Source organism: Oryctolagus cuniculus, chromosome 10 (genome assembly GCF_051225735.1).
Source record: "Oryctolagus cuniculus isolate XC-2025 breed Fujian yellow rabbit chromosome 10, ASM5122573v1, whole genome shotgun sequence".
NCBI lineage: Eukaryota > Metazoa > Chordata > Mammalia > Lagomorpha > Leporidae > Oryctolagus > Oryctolagus cuniculus.
The window spans coordinates 64,551,459-64,567,857 of NC_142876.1; the positions used below are offsets into that span (position 1 = coordinate 64,551,459).

A 16,399-nucleotide genomic window follows, 5' to 3' on the forward strand; every position below is an offset into this window, starting at 1 on the left:
TTGGTTCACCCTCCAATGGCTGCTGCGGCCGGCGCACCGCGCTGATCCGATGGCAGGAGCCAGGTGCTTTTCCTGGTCTCCCATGGGGTGCAGGGCCCAAGCACTTGGGCCATCCTCCACTGCACTCCCGGGCCACAGCAGAGAGCTGGCCTGGAAGAGGGGCAACCGGGACAGAATCCAGCGCCCCGACTGGGACTAGAACCCGGTGTGCCAGCACCGCTAGGCGGAGGATTAGCCTAGTGAGCTGTGGTGCCGACTGCCCTTAACTGCTGCCCCACGTATGCCATCCCCAGTAATCTGGCTCTGAACTCCATGAAGCTGTTCCCTGATCACCCAAGGAGGACATCAGTATTGGGAACACAGGAGTCCCCTATTTCTTCACTTAGCTGTTCTCCTAAATAGTGTGCAAAAGGGTTTCAGGCTGAGAACTTGGTGAACTGATGTAAAGACAGCTTCTAGTGACTGACGCCACATTCAGCTTGTGCGCTGAGATGCGTCCTTAAGGAAGAGCCTGAACACCTGCGTGCCCAGGTGTGCTCTGTTTACTCCCTGTCCATCCCCCACCTCTCAAGAGGCAGCTGCTGGGCCTCCTCTAGGGCATAGTGGGAGATGATAGGGGACCAGTTTATTTCGAGTAACTCTCAAGTGATTCAGATTTTTTTTTAAAGATTTAGTTATTTATTTGAAAGTCAGAGTTACATAGAGAAAGAAGGAGAGGCAGAGAGAGAGAAAGAAGTCTTCCATCTGCTGGTTCACTCCCCAATTGGCTGCATCTGCCAGAGCTGGGCCAATCCAAAGCCAGGAGCCAGAAGCTTCTTCCAGGTCTCCCATGTCGGTGCAGGGGCCCAACGATCTGGGCCATCTGCTACTCTTTCCCAGGCCATAGCAGGGAGCTGGATCGGAAGTGGAGCAGCCGCGTCTCGAACCAACGCCCATAAGGGATGCCGGCACTGCAAGTGGCAGCTTTACCTGCTGCACCACAGCGCCAGCCCTGATTGATTTTTTTAAACTCACCCTCACAACAAGATTGGTAAGCTGGTTGCCCGTTCTGTCAGCAAGGACCAGAGGGTGCGCCGGGACCTTGGCAGGGGAGAGGGCTTCCCGGAGGCAGCTCCTGTGCTTTTGTTGCCCAGCTGCGTGCTGCCGGGGAAAGGCCTGGGGGAAGGGACCCCAAGGCAATGCGGAGTCAGAGTTGCAGGAGAGGGGAGGGTGCCTGGGCTGGGTGAAACCAGAGCAGGCTGAGTTTTCCAGGCCTCCAGCACGGGGTCCCAGGGGCAGGTCAAGTTCCTTAGAAGGAGCAGGGGCTGCTGGGTGGATCACCGCCCAGCCGGACCCCCTCTCCATCCCCCACCCTCCTGGATCAGCCTCTGGCTTGAGCCTGGGAAGGCCTCTTCCTTGACAGGTCAGCTTTGCTCCTCCTTGTGGAACCCATGCAATTCCATCCCTACTGGTGTGCTGAGAAGGGGCCCCTCTTGCAACAAAACCAGTGTGTTCTTTGAAGGGAGCCTTGGGGTTTTGTGCTCTGACGGCCAGCCTGGAGTTAAATTCTCAGTCTGACCTTGCACTTGAGCCATACAGAGTACAGCCCATGGTGCAGCTTCTTCTTCCCGACGTGGCTATTGAGCTCCTAATGGTTACTGCTCAACCTCACTGTGCGGGAGTCAGGCTTGTTGGCGTGCCGCTTACCCCACCATGCACGGCACCTGGTCCAGGCTGTGAGAGCAGGCACCTTCCCAGGTTTCCCCTCTGCTTGCTGGGAAAGCAAGTCTCCTGTGCTGAGCCATCTCCATCGTCTTCCTGGTGGCCTGTTCTTTCCTCCTTTCCCATCTTGTCTCAGGCTTTGCTGGGTGACTCAGCACGATGACACGGGATGCTGTCTCTCTGGGCAGGACAAGGTCCATGACCTGCCCCAGGTCCACAGTGCACAGTGGACAGTGTGGTCGAGGTAAAGCCCACCAAGTCCAGGGTTCCTGGGGGCTTCCTCACTGAGAGCTCTCCCTACACAAGCCCATCCTGATACAAAATCTGTAGCTTCTTTATTTTTTTTAAATGAAGACTGTGTTTCTTTTTCTTTTTTGAAGATTTATTTATTTATTTGAAAGGCAAAGTTACAGAGGGAGGGGGGAAGAGAGAGAGAGAGAGAGAGAGAGAGGTTTTCCATCCATTGGTTCACCCCCAAGTGGCCACAAAGACCAGAGTCAAGCCAATCTGAAGCCAGGAGCCGGAAGCTTCCTCCAGGTCTCCCATGTGGGTGCAGGGGCCCAAGGATCTGGGGCATCTTCCACTGCTTGCCCAGACCATAGCAGAGAGCTGGATTGGAAGTGGAGCAGCTGGTACTTGAACCGGCGCCTGTACGAGATGCCGGCACTGCAGGCAGTGGCTTTACCCACTATGCCACAGTGCCGCCCCCGAAATCTGTGGCTTCTGAATCAAACAGCTCCCCTGACATTACAGTAATATTTTACTGATTGCTTTTCGCAATGAATGAATGCAAACATTTTTACACTCTGGCTTAAGTTGTAGTGACTGTTAAAATTTCTGACTTTGAAAACCAAAGGCAGTTTAAGGACTAGACAATCCACCAGCCCTTCAATCATGTGTTCAGTGCCTCTAAAAGTGATAGCAAATCAAGGATGAAATGCAACAGCGCAGGGGGCGAAGGCAGATTTCGCATAGGGCGGCAGCGCTGGCACTTTCAGCTTCAGCCAGAGCGTGGGATCACATTGGAAGACGCCAGCGCGTCCCAGATGAATTGTCTGGGCGGCTGACACAGGGCATGCTTTTTGCACTGTGTTCCCAATGAAGTGTTCAATATAGGGCAAAGTTGAGCCCATTCCCTACAGACTTCCGTGCTGCAAGATATCCTCCTAGGACGTGCGAGTCCAGCCACTCCGTTCCCCACTGGGAGAGACAGCATGCAAGGAAGAGGCCAGGTTCTCTCCCGGGTTGCCTGTGTGAGTGGATGGCCAGCTGCAAACTCCCCCTGCTCCAACCCAGCTTCTCTGAGATTCCGACTCTCCCTGGCCATCTCCTAACAGCCTTATGCACCAGCACAGCCCTCCCCAGGCCATTGCCCATTGCCTGCAGGTCTTGTATCCATGACTTTTGCTGCAAGCCTTTCACGTGTTAGGGGTTTGTTCCCCCACCACCGTGTTTTCCATTTCTATTTCAGGCTCCAGTTTCCATTCAAGTGTTTTCACCCCTGCTGTGTGAGTCCTTCCCTGGAGAGATCCAGGATAGTGGCTGCCTTCCCAGCTTCCTGGGCTGTCCGGGGTGCCCTGCCCCCTCTGTGAGATGAGCGCCTGCAAGTGTCCGTCTCCCCAGTTGCACAGGTGCCAGGCCCTCTGCCGTCCTTGGTAAGTGGTTTAGGGGATTAGTGTCACTTGCTTCCTGGCCTCTTGCTGTGCCTCTAATTTAAAGAGCCAGGAGGTAGAGCCACCTGTCCTCCACTCCACTCATTAATAAATTCAGACAGGGCTAATGCCGCTACTGTACTGGGACGTGACCCAGTGGGGCGGCCATAGCTCTGGGGGCTGACATCACCGCGTCTCCTAAGCTCTGTTGTAGGGTTGTGCCTGGGAGGAACGCATGTCACAAGATGGCCCCTAATTGAGTGGCCAGATTCCTTCATGCCTTGTGGTGACAGTGGCTTCTAACAGTATAGGTGCCATCTGTTGATGTGTGAAGTGCCTGGCACCGTCCCACTGCTGCCTAAAATAGCTCCTGACATGTGATCAGCAGGGTCAGTTGCCACAGAGAAGGGATTTTCCATGCTATTTAAAAACTGAAAGTAATACTCGGTTGAGATGTCTTTCTCCTCTCACAGCTCGTTTTTAATTTTTATGACTTTTGATGTAAAAATGTAAAAAATATCTCTGGGGTACTATGTCATGTTCTCGTGCGTGTACACATGACGTCATGTCTACTGTTCTTCCTTCTGAACTAAGCCAGGACCAGCAAACAATAGTTTGCATGAATAAAATTTTACTGGCGTGCTGCCATCTCTTTCATTTACACACGGTCTGTGGCTGCTTTCACACGATGCCAAGGCTGGTTGTTGCCAGAGACCTCAGAGCCTGCAGCACCTAAAATAATTACCATCTGGCTCTTTTCAAAAAAATAGTAATGGTAATAATAATAATAATAATAATAATGGCACCGCTTGGAGGATCATGGATTCTGAGGTTTGTTCCTTGTGACCACAGGGATCCCCTTGGTGTTTGTGAACCGGGTCCAGAGACTGTGATGATGGCCTCAGGATAGCCTCGCTGGCCGATTGGGGAAGAGGAACACTGACCTGTCCTAAAGGTAGACTTGCAGTTATCACGCACAGCGAGGGCTGGAGGAAAGAAGCAATCAGCTTCCGACCTTCCCTTTGGTCCACACATCTAAGATCAATAATCACAGCACCCAGAACTGGTGCTCCAAATTCTACGTGGGACTGAGATTTCTTCTACTGTACGGTCCGAGCTGTCCTATCATCTGTGAGTTTCTTCTTTGTTCCTTTCTTGATGTCTTTTGCATTTAATTTTTTTCTCATCTCACTTTTACCCCTACTGGTTGGAAAGTCGTGTATTCTACTTTTATAGTGCTTACTTGTCAAAATCTAAAGCTAATCCTTGTTTCTACTATCCTGCTGTAAAAGATATTTAATAGATTTTTTAAAGACCATTTGCTTCATTATTCAAAAAGCAAAGTGACACAGAGAGGGGAGAGACAGAGATCTCCCATCTGCTGATTCACTCCCCAAAATCCCTTAACAGCCAGGTCTGGGTCAGGCTGAAGTCAGGAGCCAGGAATTCCCTCCTTGTCTCCCACATGGGTGTCAGGGGCCCAAGGACTTGGATCATCCCCCTCTGATTTCCCAGGAGCACTAGCAGGAAGCTGGATCAAAAACGAAGTAGCCGGGTTTTGAACTGGCTTTCCCATATGGGATGCTAGAGCCACAGCAGCTGCTTAGCCCACTCACCACAACTCTGGCCCCTGTAGGATCTTTAAACACTTTAATTCTGATTACATTCTAACCCAGATATCTGCTGAGGGGTGTGCAGTCCAAGAGCCCCAGTCAATGTGTGAAACCATGAATAGAACAAAACTCTACATACACTATGGTTTTTCTTGAAATTGTGTAGTAAATGTCCACAATTTAAATATAAAATTTTCCAGTGAGTGACACACCTCTGGAAATAAACCCATTATAAAATAGCTCTCCCCCCAAAATACTTATGAATTGCTCATTATTTCTTTTTTTTACTTTTATTTAATGAATATAAATTTCCAAAGTACAGCTTATGGATTACAATGGCTTCCCCCCCATAACTTCCCTCCCACCCGCAACCCTCCCCTTTCCTGCTCCCTCCCCCCCTCCATTCACATCAAGATTCATGTTCAATTCTCTTTATATACAGAAGATCAGTTTAGCATATATTAAGTAAAGATTTCAACAGTTTGCACCCACATAGAAACACAAAGTGAAAAATGCTGTTTGAGTACTAGTTATAGCATTAAATCACAATGTACAGCACATTAAGGACAGAGATCCTACATGAGGAGTAAGTGCACAGTGACTCCTGTTGTTGACTTAACAAATTGACACTCTTGTTTATGGCATCAGTAATCACCCTAGGCTCTTGTCATGAGTTGCCAAGGCTATGGAAGCCTTTTGAGTTCACCGACTCTGATCATATTTAGACAAGGCCGCAGTCAGAGTGGAAGTTCTCTCCTCCCTTCAGAGAAAGGTACCTCCTTCTTTGAAGACCTGTTCTTTCCACTGGCATCTCACTCGCGGAGATCTTTCATTTAGGTCATTTTTTTTTTACAGAGTGTCTTGGCTTTCCATGCCTGAAATACTCTCATGGGCTTTTCAGCCGGATCCGCATGCCTTAAGGGCTGATTCTGAGGCCAGAGTGCTGTTTAGGACATCTGCCATTCTATGAGTCTGCTGTGTATCCCGCTTCCCATGTTGGTTCATTCTCTCCCTTTTTGATTCTATCAGTTAGTATTTGCAGACACTAGTCTTGTTTATGTGATCCCTTTGGCTCTTAGTCCTATCATTATGATCAACTGTGAAAAGAAATTGATCACTTGGACTAGTGAGATGGCATTGGTACATGCCACCTTGATGGGATTGAATTGGAATCCCCTGGTATGTTTCTAACTCTACCATTTGGGCAAATCAGCTTGAGCATGTCCAAAATCGTACATCTCCTCCCTCTCTTATTCCCTCTCTTATATTTAACAGTGATCACTTTTCAGTTAAGTTTCAACACTTAAGAATAACTGTGTATTGATTACAGTATTCAACCAAAAGTATTAAGTAGAACAAACCAAAAAATACTAAGAGGGATAACGTATTAAGTTGTTCATCAACAGTCAGGGCAAGAGTTGATCAAGTCACCATTTCTCATAGTGTTCATTTCACTTTAACAGGTTTCCTTTTTGGTGCTCGGTTAGTTGTCACCGATCAGGGAGAACATATGATATTTGTCCCTTTGGGACTGGCTTATTTCACTCAGCATAATGTTTTCCAAATTCCATTAATATTTGCAAGCTGAAGTTGATCGAAGGTGAACCAAAGTACAGGGAATGAAACCATACACAACAGGGAACAATTTCATCTCTTTCCCTAATTATTATATATTTTGGTCACTTTTTAAATTTTGCTTCTTTCTCTCTTTTTTTAAGCTAAATCACACATTTTTATTGTTACTTGACTGTTTTATTGTTGTATGTTTAGTTTTATCCATATAGTTAGCTCATTTTAGTCTTAACATCCCATCTTTCAGCTTAGACCTCCCCTTTGGGAAACCACATTGTTCACTATCCATTGTGCATCCTTTTGAATTCCTTTGGTGAGAGTATATTGGTGATTATAGAAAATACTAATTTTTTTAACCTAAAAATATCTTTGTTTCCTTTGTTGTTGTTGCGTGATGTTTTGCCAGGGATATTGTTCTAGGCTGAGGGTTACTTTGTCTCAGCACACGGGTATCTTTTTCCACAGCATCTTGTCTTCCATTGCTGCTTTTAGATGTCAGTCTAATTGCTGTTCAGCTAAGACAGTGTATCTTCTGTCCTTGACTGGTTTTATGATTTTTCTCATTTTTTTTTTGTTCCTCACTTTTATTATCTTTCACAGTGTTTTTTTTTTTTTTTTAATTTATAAGACTCGGTATTCGTTAGCTTCTTGAAGCTGCTGGCTCCTGGGTGCTCCTCTAGTGGGAGTGCTTTAAGCTAATGCATAGGACTAAAGCTGTAGACAATCCCTGCTGCGCAAATCTGGGCTGCATACCTGCACAAAGCATGGTATGTTGTCATGAATTCTACATGGAGATTTTTTTTTCTTTGTCCAGACTCAGTCTTCAAAGCAGCACTTGCTCTAGCTGCCTTGGGAGTAGCAGGCTGGATTTAGTTCCAGTTCACCCTTCCCTGAGATGAGCTGATTGGATGGAGTTGGGCTCTGTGCAGGCATGGGACAGATTTCTCACCTGGGTGGACACCAGGCTCTCTCTCTTTTCTCTCCTTCCTTAAAAAGCTAAGGAAACTTACGCTCATGTTCATCCAGTTTTGGCCAACGCTTTGGTTTGGAAAATGCTTGTTCGGTGATTCCCCTTCTTGCTATGAATTCCCAGTGACTAGGTCACCACTGCATCTAAAACAATTTGTAAAAAAAAAAAAAAACAACAACAAAAAAAACCCATGGCACCCAGAATTTTTAGTTGCTTTAAGTGGAATCTTCATTCAAGTTTGGCTTGTTGCTAGAGACAAAAGCCTGGAATTGAGACTTTCTGGGAATGCCAACATTCATCTCTTTCAAGTGACTTCTTGAGTGCATTGCACGAATGTGGTCTGAGTGTGAATATTTGGTAATGTGTCATAAAATAAGACTTAACAAAACATTCACTATGCTTGCTCTGGTTATGATAGTATTCCATGCTCATTACAGACCCTGAATGAAATGGGAAAGTTATCAAGAACCGTACTAATCCCTTCATCCAGAAGTAGCCACCATTTGTAGGTTGTTATTTACACTTCCATCCAGTTTTTGGTATGCCATCTATTTTTAAATAGTTGAGAAAGCCTTACTCCAGAAGTATTTATTTAATTGGAAAATGATAATTCTTCCTTTGAGATGTGAGTCACAAGATAGAATTATTTCTCTTCTTCTCTATTCTGAGCTCATTGCCAATCAGTTGACCACTTGTAAGATACACGGCCTCCTTGGTGTAATCTAGCCTGGGGAATCCAACCCAAAGGATCCACCCAGAGCACCACGGGGGAGTCAGAATTGAAGGAACAGTGACATTCAGTGAGAGGTGGTTGATTCTCCAGTTCTAAAGGATAGAGGCCATGCAGAATTGACACTGCTACCATCTGGATGCTGCTGTAGGCTGGGTTTGAGCTGCATCCAACAGAGAGAGGAGTATGATTACATTAGGACTGGGGTTGAAGGGCTCATTAGCATTTTTTTTTTTTTTGACAGGCAGAGTGGACAGTGAGAGAGAGAGACAGAGAGAGAAAGGTCTTCCTTTGCCGTTGGTTCACCCTCCAATGGCCGCCGCTGCAGCCGGCGCACCGCGCTGATCCTGGCAGGAGCCAGGAGCCAGGTGCTTTTCCTGGTCTCCCATGGGGTGCAGGGCCCAAGCACCTGGGCCATCCTCCACTGCACTCCCTGGCCATAGCAGAGAGCTGGCCTGGAAGAGGGGCAACTGGGACAGAATCCGGCGCCCCAACCGGGACTAGAACCCGGTGTGCCGGCGCCGCAAGGTGGAGGATTAGCCTATTGAGCCACGGCGCCGGCCCAAGGGCTCATTAGCATTTTGCAGATAAAGATGCTTCTGCAGGCTTCACATTAGCTCAGATCTCTGTGGACCTGTCTCTGAGACAGTGACAGAACTGCATATACCTCTGGCCTCATGCAGGGCGTGGACGTGCCTACCCTGACTCTCACAGATGGGCTGTAGCATATCGGGGCCGTTCATCCTAGAGACTAAAATCTCTGAGGGATGACAAGAATCACCAATTGAGCTCAGTTGTATCTTGGTTCATAGCCATGCTTCTCTTTCCAGTGCAGCTCAGAAGAGAGTCCCATAGAGTGAACATGGACCCAGTTTCCAGGTGGGTGATTGTGTAGGAGGAATTTGATTTTGTGGGGGGCAGGGGGGACACTCCAATTTGCTGGTTCACCCTCAATATGCCCACAATGGGATGGCCTGGGCTAGGAGCCAGGAGCTCCATCCAGGTCTCCCTCATGGGTGGCAGGAACCCAATTAATTGAGCCATCAGTCCTGCATCCCAGGATCTGCATTAGCAGGAAATTGGAGTTAAAAGCTATAGCCAGGTATCTAATCCTAGTACTCCCATATGGGATGCAGGTGTCTTAACTGCTAGGCCAAATGCCCACCCTGCCATCATTTAGGGCGAGTAGAATCTCTGTCTGTGACATGAAGAGCAGACGCTGGTGTCACAAGGATCTAAATCCAAGTGGTAGGCCAGCAGCTTCCTCTCTATGTGAACTCACAGAGGTAGTTAACATCTTATCCGTAACATGGTGGTCGTACCTATCATTGCAGGGTTGCAGGAAGGACTGAAAGTCAGACCCTGGGTGCACTCAGCACAGGGTAAATGGCAGTTGTCCCTCCTGACTGTCAGTCCCCGCATTCTGGGACCAACCTGGATCCTCAGTGCCTCTGAAATGGTTGGTGCTCAGTAGCTGCTCTACAAACAGTCATCAGAAGGCTGAGTGCTCAGGTACACACAGAACCAGTACTAGGGGAGACCAAGGCAAGGGAGTGCTGCTGTCCTACCAAGACGCCTTCTGGGAACCAGCCCTGGGGAAGGCTGCTGGCCCAACTGCTTCAGGCATGAAGGTTGTCCATTCTCTGCCTGCTCTAGCCTCAGGCATCAGGACCTGTGGGCATCCTGTCCCGTCCACGTCTGTGGCCTGAGTCCTGCCTCTGACCACCATTTGCACAGCAGCTCTCCTGAACCCCGCTTCCCTTTGCCTCGCTCCCCCATTTCCCTCTCCACCTGTCCCCTCTGCCACTCCTGCGGCCAGGCCCACCCACCTCACCCATGCCACATATGGGAAATGGGAACCCGATGGAAGCGGGAATGGAAGAAGCATATCTGTGGGGCTGGGAAAGGAGAGCCCTGAACGTCAAGCCCTGCTGTGAAAAACCATCTGATCGTTTTCTCCAGGAGGCTGATTTAATAAATTATAGCAGTGAGTCAGTAGGGTGATGTCAGATAAATGAAATATTTAACACGATGGAATAATCCCTCCAGTAATGTTAGAATGTTCACATTTGTTAATCTAAAGTACTCCCTGATGAGACAGCTGAGTGGCTGAATGTGCTGGAAGGCTGCTTTCTAAATCAAGGCACCGCCTTGAGTCAGAGAGGGGTCCCCCATGCCGGCCCGCTCGGGGTGGTGGGTACACCCTTCCCCACCCAGCAGGGCTTCATCTAATTACCCAAAAATGGCTTAAGGGCTCTCTCCCCCAGCCCTCCAGACGCAATTGCCCAGGCCTCCTGTGGGCTCCTTTCTCACACTGCGGAGCCTGCTCAAGTACCTCTGCTTCCTTCCCACCTTGCCGTGTGAATCCGCTGCACACTGAGAAGACGCACAATGGACACGCCCCAGCCTGCCGCTTGGTTTGCTTGTTCCCAAGCCAGGGATCTGCTGAGCTCCGTCAACTCTCAGCTTGCTTTTTAAGGACCTAAAAGGAAACACAATGTAAAAAGCCTCTGTGCAGAATCCCCAGGCTCACACAAATTAGAGCTACGGTGTTTTTTTTTTAAGATTTATTTTATTTATTTGAAAGAGTTACACAGAGAGAGAGAATGAGAGAGAGAGAGAGAGAGAGAGAGAGAGAGAGAGAGGGAGAGAGAGATCTTCTATCCGCTGGTTCACTCTCAAAATGACAGCAATGGCCAGAGCTGAGCTGATCCGAAGCCAGGAGCCAGGAGCTTCCACTGGGTCTCCCATGCAGGTGCAGGGGCCCAAGCACTTGGGCCATCCTCCACGGCTTTCCCAGGCCATAGCAGAGAACCGGATTGGAAGCGGAGCAGCCGGGACTCAAACTGGTGCCCATATGGGATACCAACTCTGTAGGCCATGGCCCTAACCTGCTGTGCCACAGTGCTGGCTCCTAGAACCTCGATTTCAAGACGAAATGGCCAAAATGAGTAACTCATGCATGGGTATTAATTTAAGTATTAAGTAGTTGGTATCCATTTCTGGCTTCTTCTAGAACGAACCAGTGCTGCCTCCAAGGGAGACAAAGACAATCTTCACTTTCCCAGTGGGTCCTGTCTCTGATAAGCCCTTCCCCAGAACAACTGCCAAGGCACCCAGGGACCAGACTGAGCTTGAATCAGACATCCCAGGGTTGTGTGTTCTATCTTGCCGGTCCAGCTCTGCACAAACCACACATGTCTCCCAGTCACAAAGAAAAGTTGGAAGCCATGTAGGAGGCCAGAGAGTTTGCTCTTGGCACAAACAAATTCATTGCTCAATTCTTTCAAGCTTGGGGTGAATTTCTGGGTTATCAGTCGTTGAACTTAGGTTAGAGCACGGATCTAATTAGCCAGGCCCAGAGAGCACACATCTCCCTGTGTGACCGTTCCAGGGCTTCATCTGTGGCACTTCTGGTGAGGAACGTGGAGGATGCCAATTGTACAGTTTGGAGCAGTGGCCAAGTATCTATCAAAGGCTGGAAAATAATCAGCCCTGTTATTGGCAAGGAAAGCAGAGTTTGTCGCGGCCTGCAGAAGTCAAAGGCTACCGATCTTATTGGCTGCATCCCTGAAATGTTTCCTTTTAGACAAGGAACTGGCAGGCTCGCTACCCTCTTATTTAGCACTAGTGCCTAAAACAGATGTTCCAAAATGCTCTTCTGGAATGGCGGATGATGGCAAAGCACCAATCGGCCAGCGGCTTCTGAGAGCCTCAAGGCACACTGGAACTGCAAAAGGTGTACAATGGCTCCATGCTTATGTCCTCACTCTCCTGAACACCTGATTCTGCTGTTTGTACATCTGTACTTCTGTTTCAAGATCCCCAGAAAAAAATGAAGATTTCTTGGTAATACATATTACAGGACAATGCTTTCCTCCCTCCCTCCCTCCCTCCCTCCCTCCTTCCTTCCTTCCTTCTTTCTCTTTCTCTTTCTCGAGGCAGAGAGACACACACACACAGAGAGAGAGAGAGAGAGAGAGAGAGAGAATCAGAGAAATCCCTTCTTCAGGTTCACTCCCCAAATGCTCACAACAGCCAGACCAGTGTCTGGGCTGAAGCCAGGAGCTGGGAACCCAATCCAGGTCTCCCACCCAGGTGACAGGAACACAAAACTTAAGTTATCACTGATGCCTCTCGAAGGACCAAAAAGAGGATGAAGAAGAAAGAAGGAAAGCAAGCAAGCAAGCAAGCATTGCTATGAAAGAAATAGGGAGGAGAGGGAGGGAGGGAGGGAGGGAGGGAGAGAGAGAGAGAGGAAGAGAGAACTCTTTTATAGTTCATACCAAGAAATTTTTTTTTCTGGGAATCTCAAAACAAAAAAACTACCACAGAAAGAGAAAATCGGGTGTTCAAGAAAGTGAGTACACATACATGCACCTATTTTGCAACTGTCTCTGCATCGGCAGGAAGCTGGGTCAGGAAGTAGAGCTGGGAATTGAACCCAGGCACTCCAGAATGGGATGTGTGCATCCTGACCAATGGGCTGAAGGCACCCTGTGGGAGACTCCTGGTGTGTTACACACAGACTCCTGGAGCATCTTCAATTCTCTTGCGCAGGTTCTCTCCCTGGTTCAACTGCCTAGAACCGCTCAAGCTGCTCTGGGGGTGCGCATGTGGAGCCAGTCCGCTTCTCTGTCCCTGCGCTCCGGTTCCTCTTATTCTCTGGCTTTGTCTCCCCATTGGCCTCCAGCTGTAGAGCTGCACCTGACCCCATGGGCTCCAGAGAACTTATTCCCTGTGTCCCATCCTCCAGATCCCTCCCCTTTTACCTCCTCCAGCACTTGACCCCTTCTAAACCACACCACAAAGATAAATAGAAAACCATCAGGAAAAATTCTCATCAGAAAAGTGAGAAGTTCCTGGGACCTCTGTGCAGTAACCCACTGCCGGTATCTCACTGAGGAAGAGCTCAGTGAATATTTTCATGTCTTTGACACAAAAGGAGGGAGCCTCTGAGCTCCAAGATGCCCCTTTCTCTCTGCAGGGCCAGGAACAGTTGGCTTTTCTCAGCTGGCAGCCACCAACTTCTGGGCTGTGCGGGTACAGTTGGGGGGCAGGGGGCGATGATGGCATCCTTCCTGGCCTCCAGCAAGGACAACAGAAAGAACTTTCAGGATGGGCATGTAGCCTAGCAGTTAAGATGCCATCTCCCTAATCAGAATTCGAATCTGCCCATGTTCTTCCCAGACTGCCTGGGGTCCCACATGTCAAGAATGGAAGGTCTGTGAGCCCCAAGGCACAGTTTATGAGACCTTGGCCACTGTCTGGTGATTCATTTTGTTCGAATCCTGGTTCCAGCTCCTGACTTCCGCTTCCTGCTAATGGGCAGCCATGGACACAGCAGGTGATGGTTCAAGTAGTTGGGTCCCTGCCTCCTGTAGGAGATCTAGACTGAGTTCCTGACTCCTGACTTTGAGCCAGTCCAGTCTCAGCTGTTTCAGGAACTGGGGGAGTAAACCAGTGTCTGGCGGTCTCTGTCTATCCATCTCTGTCTCTCTCTCTTCTTCTCTGTCTCTGTGTGTGTCTGACTCTCAAATAAATAAAAAATTACTAGAAAGTGGTTCTTTTGGCTGGCACCACGGCTCACTAGGCTAATCCTCCGCCTTTCGGTGCCGGCACACCGGGTTCTAGTCCTGGTCGGGGCGCCAGATTCTGTCCCGGTTGCCCCTCTTCCAGGCCAGCTCTCTGCGTGGGCAGGGAGTGCAGTGGAGGATGGCCCAAGTGCTTGGGCCCTGCACCCCATGGAGACCAGGATAAGTACCTGGCTCCTGGCTTCGGATCAGCGCAGTGTGCTAGCCGCAGCGCGCCAGCTGCAGCGGCCATTGGAGGGTGAACCAACGGCAAAGGAAGACCTTTCTCTCTGTCTCTCTCTCTCACTGTCCACTCTGCCTGTCAAAAAAAAAAAAAAAAGTGGTTCTTTTAAAAGCAGAAAAAAACTTTCACCAGAACCAGAATCCTCTGATATTTCAAAAGCCCTCTAGAAACAGTCACCAACAAGTGCCCCCAGAGGATCTTCAACCCCTTTAAGACAGGAGGAGCTTTGGAGACCCAATTACATCTCCTTGTTTCCCAGGCTTCCCAATCACCAGAGATAGTGACGGGAGTAGAGGATCAGGGAGCTGATTTTGGATATCATGTTTGGTAGCTGCTTGTCTGTCAGAGACTTTGGGTACTGGGGAAGGAATGTGGATGATCATAGGTCTACCCCATTGGCCATTTGGCTGAACTTGGAAGCCAAGCAGAAAGGGGAAATAGTTAGGGTAGCCTCTCCACTATTGTGCCCAGCTGTGAGGCACTTTGTGTGCATTTTGTCCCTGAGCTGTCACTGTTCCCAGTTTCTTTGTGAGGAATCAGAGGCTGCCAGTGACCAGATGACTCGCTAGCCTCACGTCAGTGTCAGCGCTCAGGTTAAAACCTCAGGATTTCTTGCTCCCTGAGCCCATGTTCTTCCCAAACTGTGCCTGGGGCCCCATATGTCAATAATGGAAGGTCTGTGAGCCCCAGGGCACAGTGCATGAGACCTTGGCCACTGTCTGGTGATTCGTTTTGTTACAAGATTCAGTTTGTGGGGCTGGCGCCATGGCTCACTTGACTAATCCTCCACCTGCAGCGCCAGCATCCCATATGGGCACCGGTTCTAGTCCCAGTTGCTCCTCTTCCAGGCCAGCTCTCTGCTGTGGCCTGGGAGTGCAGTGGAGGATGGCCCAAGTGCTTGGGCCCTGCACCCACATGGGAGACCAGGAGGAAGCACCCGGCTCCTGGCTTTGGATCGGTGCAGCGCCAGCCGTAGCAGCCATTTGGGGGGTGAACCAATGGAAAGAAGACCTTTCTCTCTGTCTCTCTCTCTTACTGTCTATAACTCTACCTGTTAAATAAAGTTTTTTAGAAAAAGAAGATTCAGTTTGTTAGAAGGGTGAGCCGCAGCTCGCCCTGATAGCTGATTCAGAAGGGCAGGCTCGCACTGACCTACAGAGATGGCAGAGCTGGGGTCTCACTCTCCAGAAGGTGAAGAGTTGGGGGAGTCTCAGCTTCGCCCAGACAGGCAGTAGCCACACAGCAGAGAGGGCCTGGCTAGCACTTGGTATTAGCTCTAAGTATCCAGAAAGTTTAGAGCTGCTGAAACCAACTGTAAACACTACTGAGTTCCAAGCGGCTTGCGAGCTTTATTGTTGAAATAGTACACTTAACTCTAACCAAAAGCAAAAGCACTTTTTGATGCTTTATATGCCCTCCATCCTCACCTAATACCCAGGCATTTTGAGTAAGCCCAATTCTGGGGAATAAAAGGCATCCTCAGGTGCCATGGCTTTGGGCAGAGGCTGTTCCCACCTCTGTAGTATGGTCCAGTGCCAGGTCAGCTTAGGGAAGGCCATTCAGTGGGGCATTGGTGTGGCTGCCAGGAACGGTGCTGGGTTGTGTCACTGTCATCTGCACAGGGGTCTCCTTGTGAAGCAGAGCTTCTGCACCTGGAATGAGTCACCCCAGACTCCCGAGAAGGATCAAGCACAGCATCGGGTCTCCCCTGGATCTGCTCTGCAAAGATTCCCCAACCACGGAGCGATCAGGAGTAAATATTCCTATAGTGCGTGTCAGTGAGGTTCTTGTCAATCCCTTTTATCTGTTTATTGATTGGACACTTGAGACTCTCAATGTTAACATTCTGTTGGCGTTAGCCAGTGATGCAGGGGTGTTTTACAATGGGGAAGGGGAAGTGTTAAGGGAGCCTCTCTTGTGAAAGGTCATCTGCCCAGCAGCTCCTGTTTCAGGCCCTATAGACTCTCCAGAAAAGAGTCATCACCTTAGAAGAGAAGAATACATTCACAACCCCATCCCCACCCCCAAAGCTAGGACTGAGATTCAGTTTCTGCCACGGTTTGGGAAGAGTCTCCACGAACTACAGGCAGCAATACAATGACTGGCTCAGAGTGGGCCATGCCTGTTGCACCCCTCCCCCGGTCTACCCAGTCCAGAAGCTCTGTGACTGTCACCAGGAGCCACCCCACCCCGACTCTGTAGGGGCCACTTTTTGACACAGTCACGTTCTGCTTTCCTCTTCCTCCTAGATCAGTTCTAGATCCCTAGATCTCCTAAGGGAGAAGGCTGCTCTCTGGAGCAATGCAGTGCCTCACATAGAGCCCCATCTAAGGGTCCAGAAGAG

At 49.2% G+C, this 16,399-nt stretch overlaps 1 long non-coding RNA gene across 5 annotated transcripts; it reads left to right on the forward strand.

Annotated features, from left to right (window-relative positions):
- Positions 1–583: 583 nt before the first annotated feature.
- LOC149123795 (uncharacterized) lies at positions 584–13,134 on the forward strand. 5 transcript variants are annotated; one of them, XR_016214149.1, is made up of 5 exons: positions 584–1,030; positions 3,173–3,356; positions 4,206–4,308; positions 9,074–9,117; positions 12,799–13,134. It is a non-coding gene; the product is annotated as an uncharacterized LOC149123795 (long non-coding RNA). The 5 variants fall into 5 exon arrangements; XR_016214148.1 differs by lacking the exon at positions 12,799–13,134 and adding an exon at positions 9,573–10,234; XR_016214146.1 differs by having other exon boundaries at positions 585–1,030; positions 9,069–9,117; positions 12,799–13,127.
- The last annotated feature ends 3,265 nt before the right edge of the window (positions 13,135–16,399 follow it).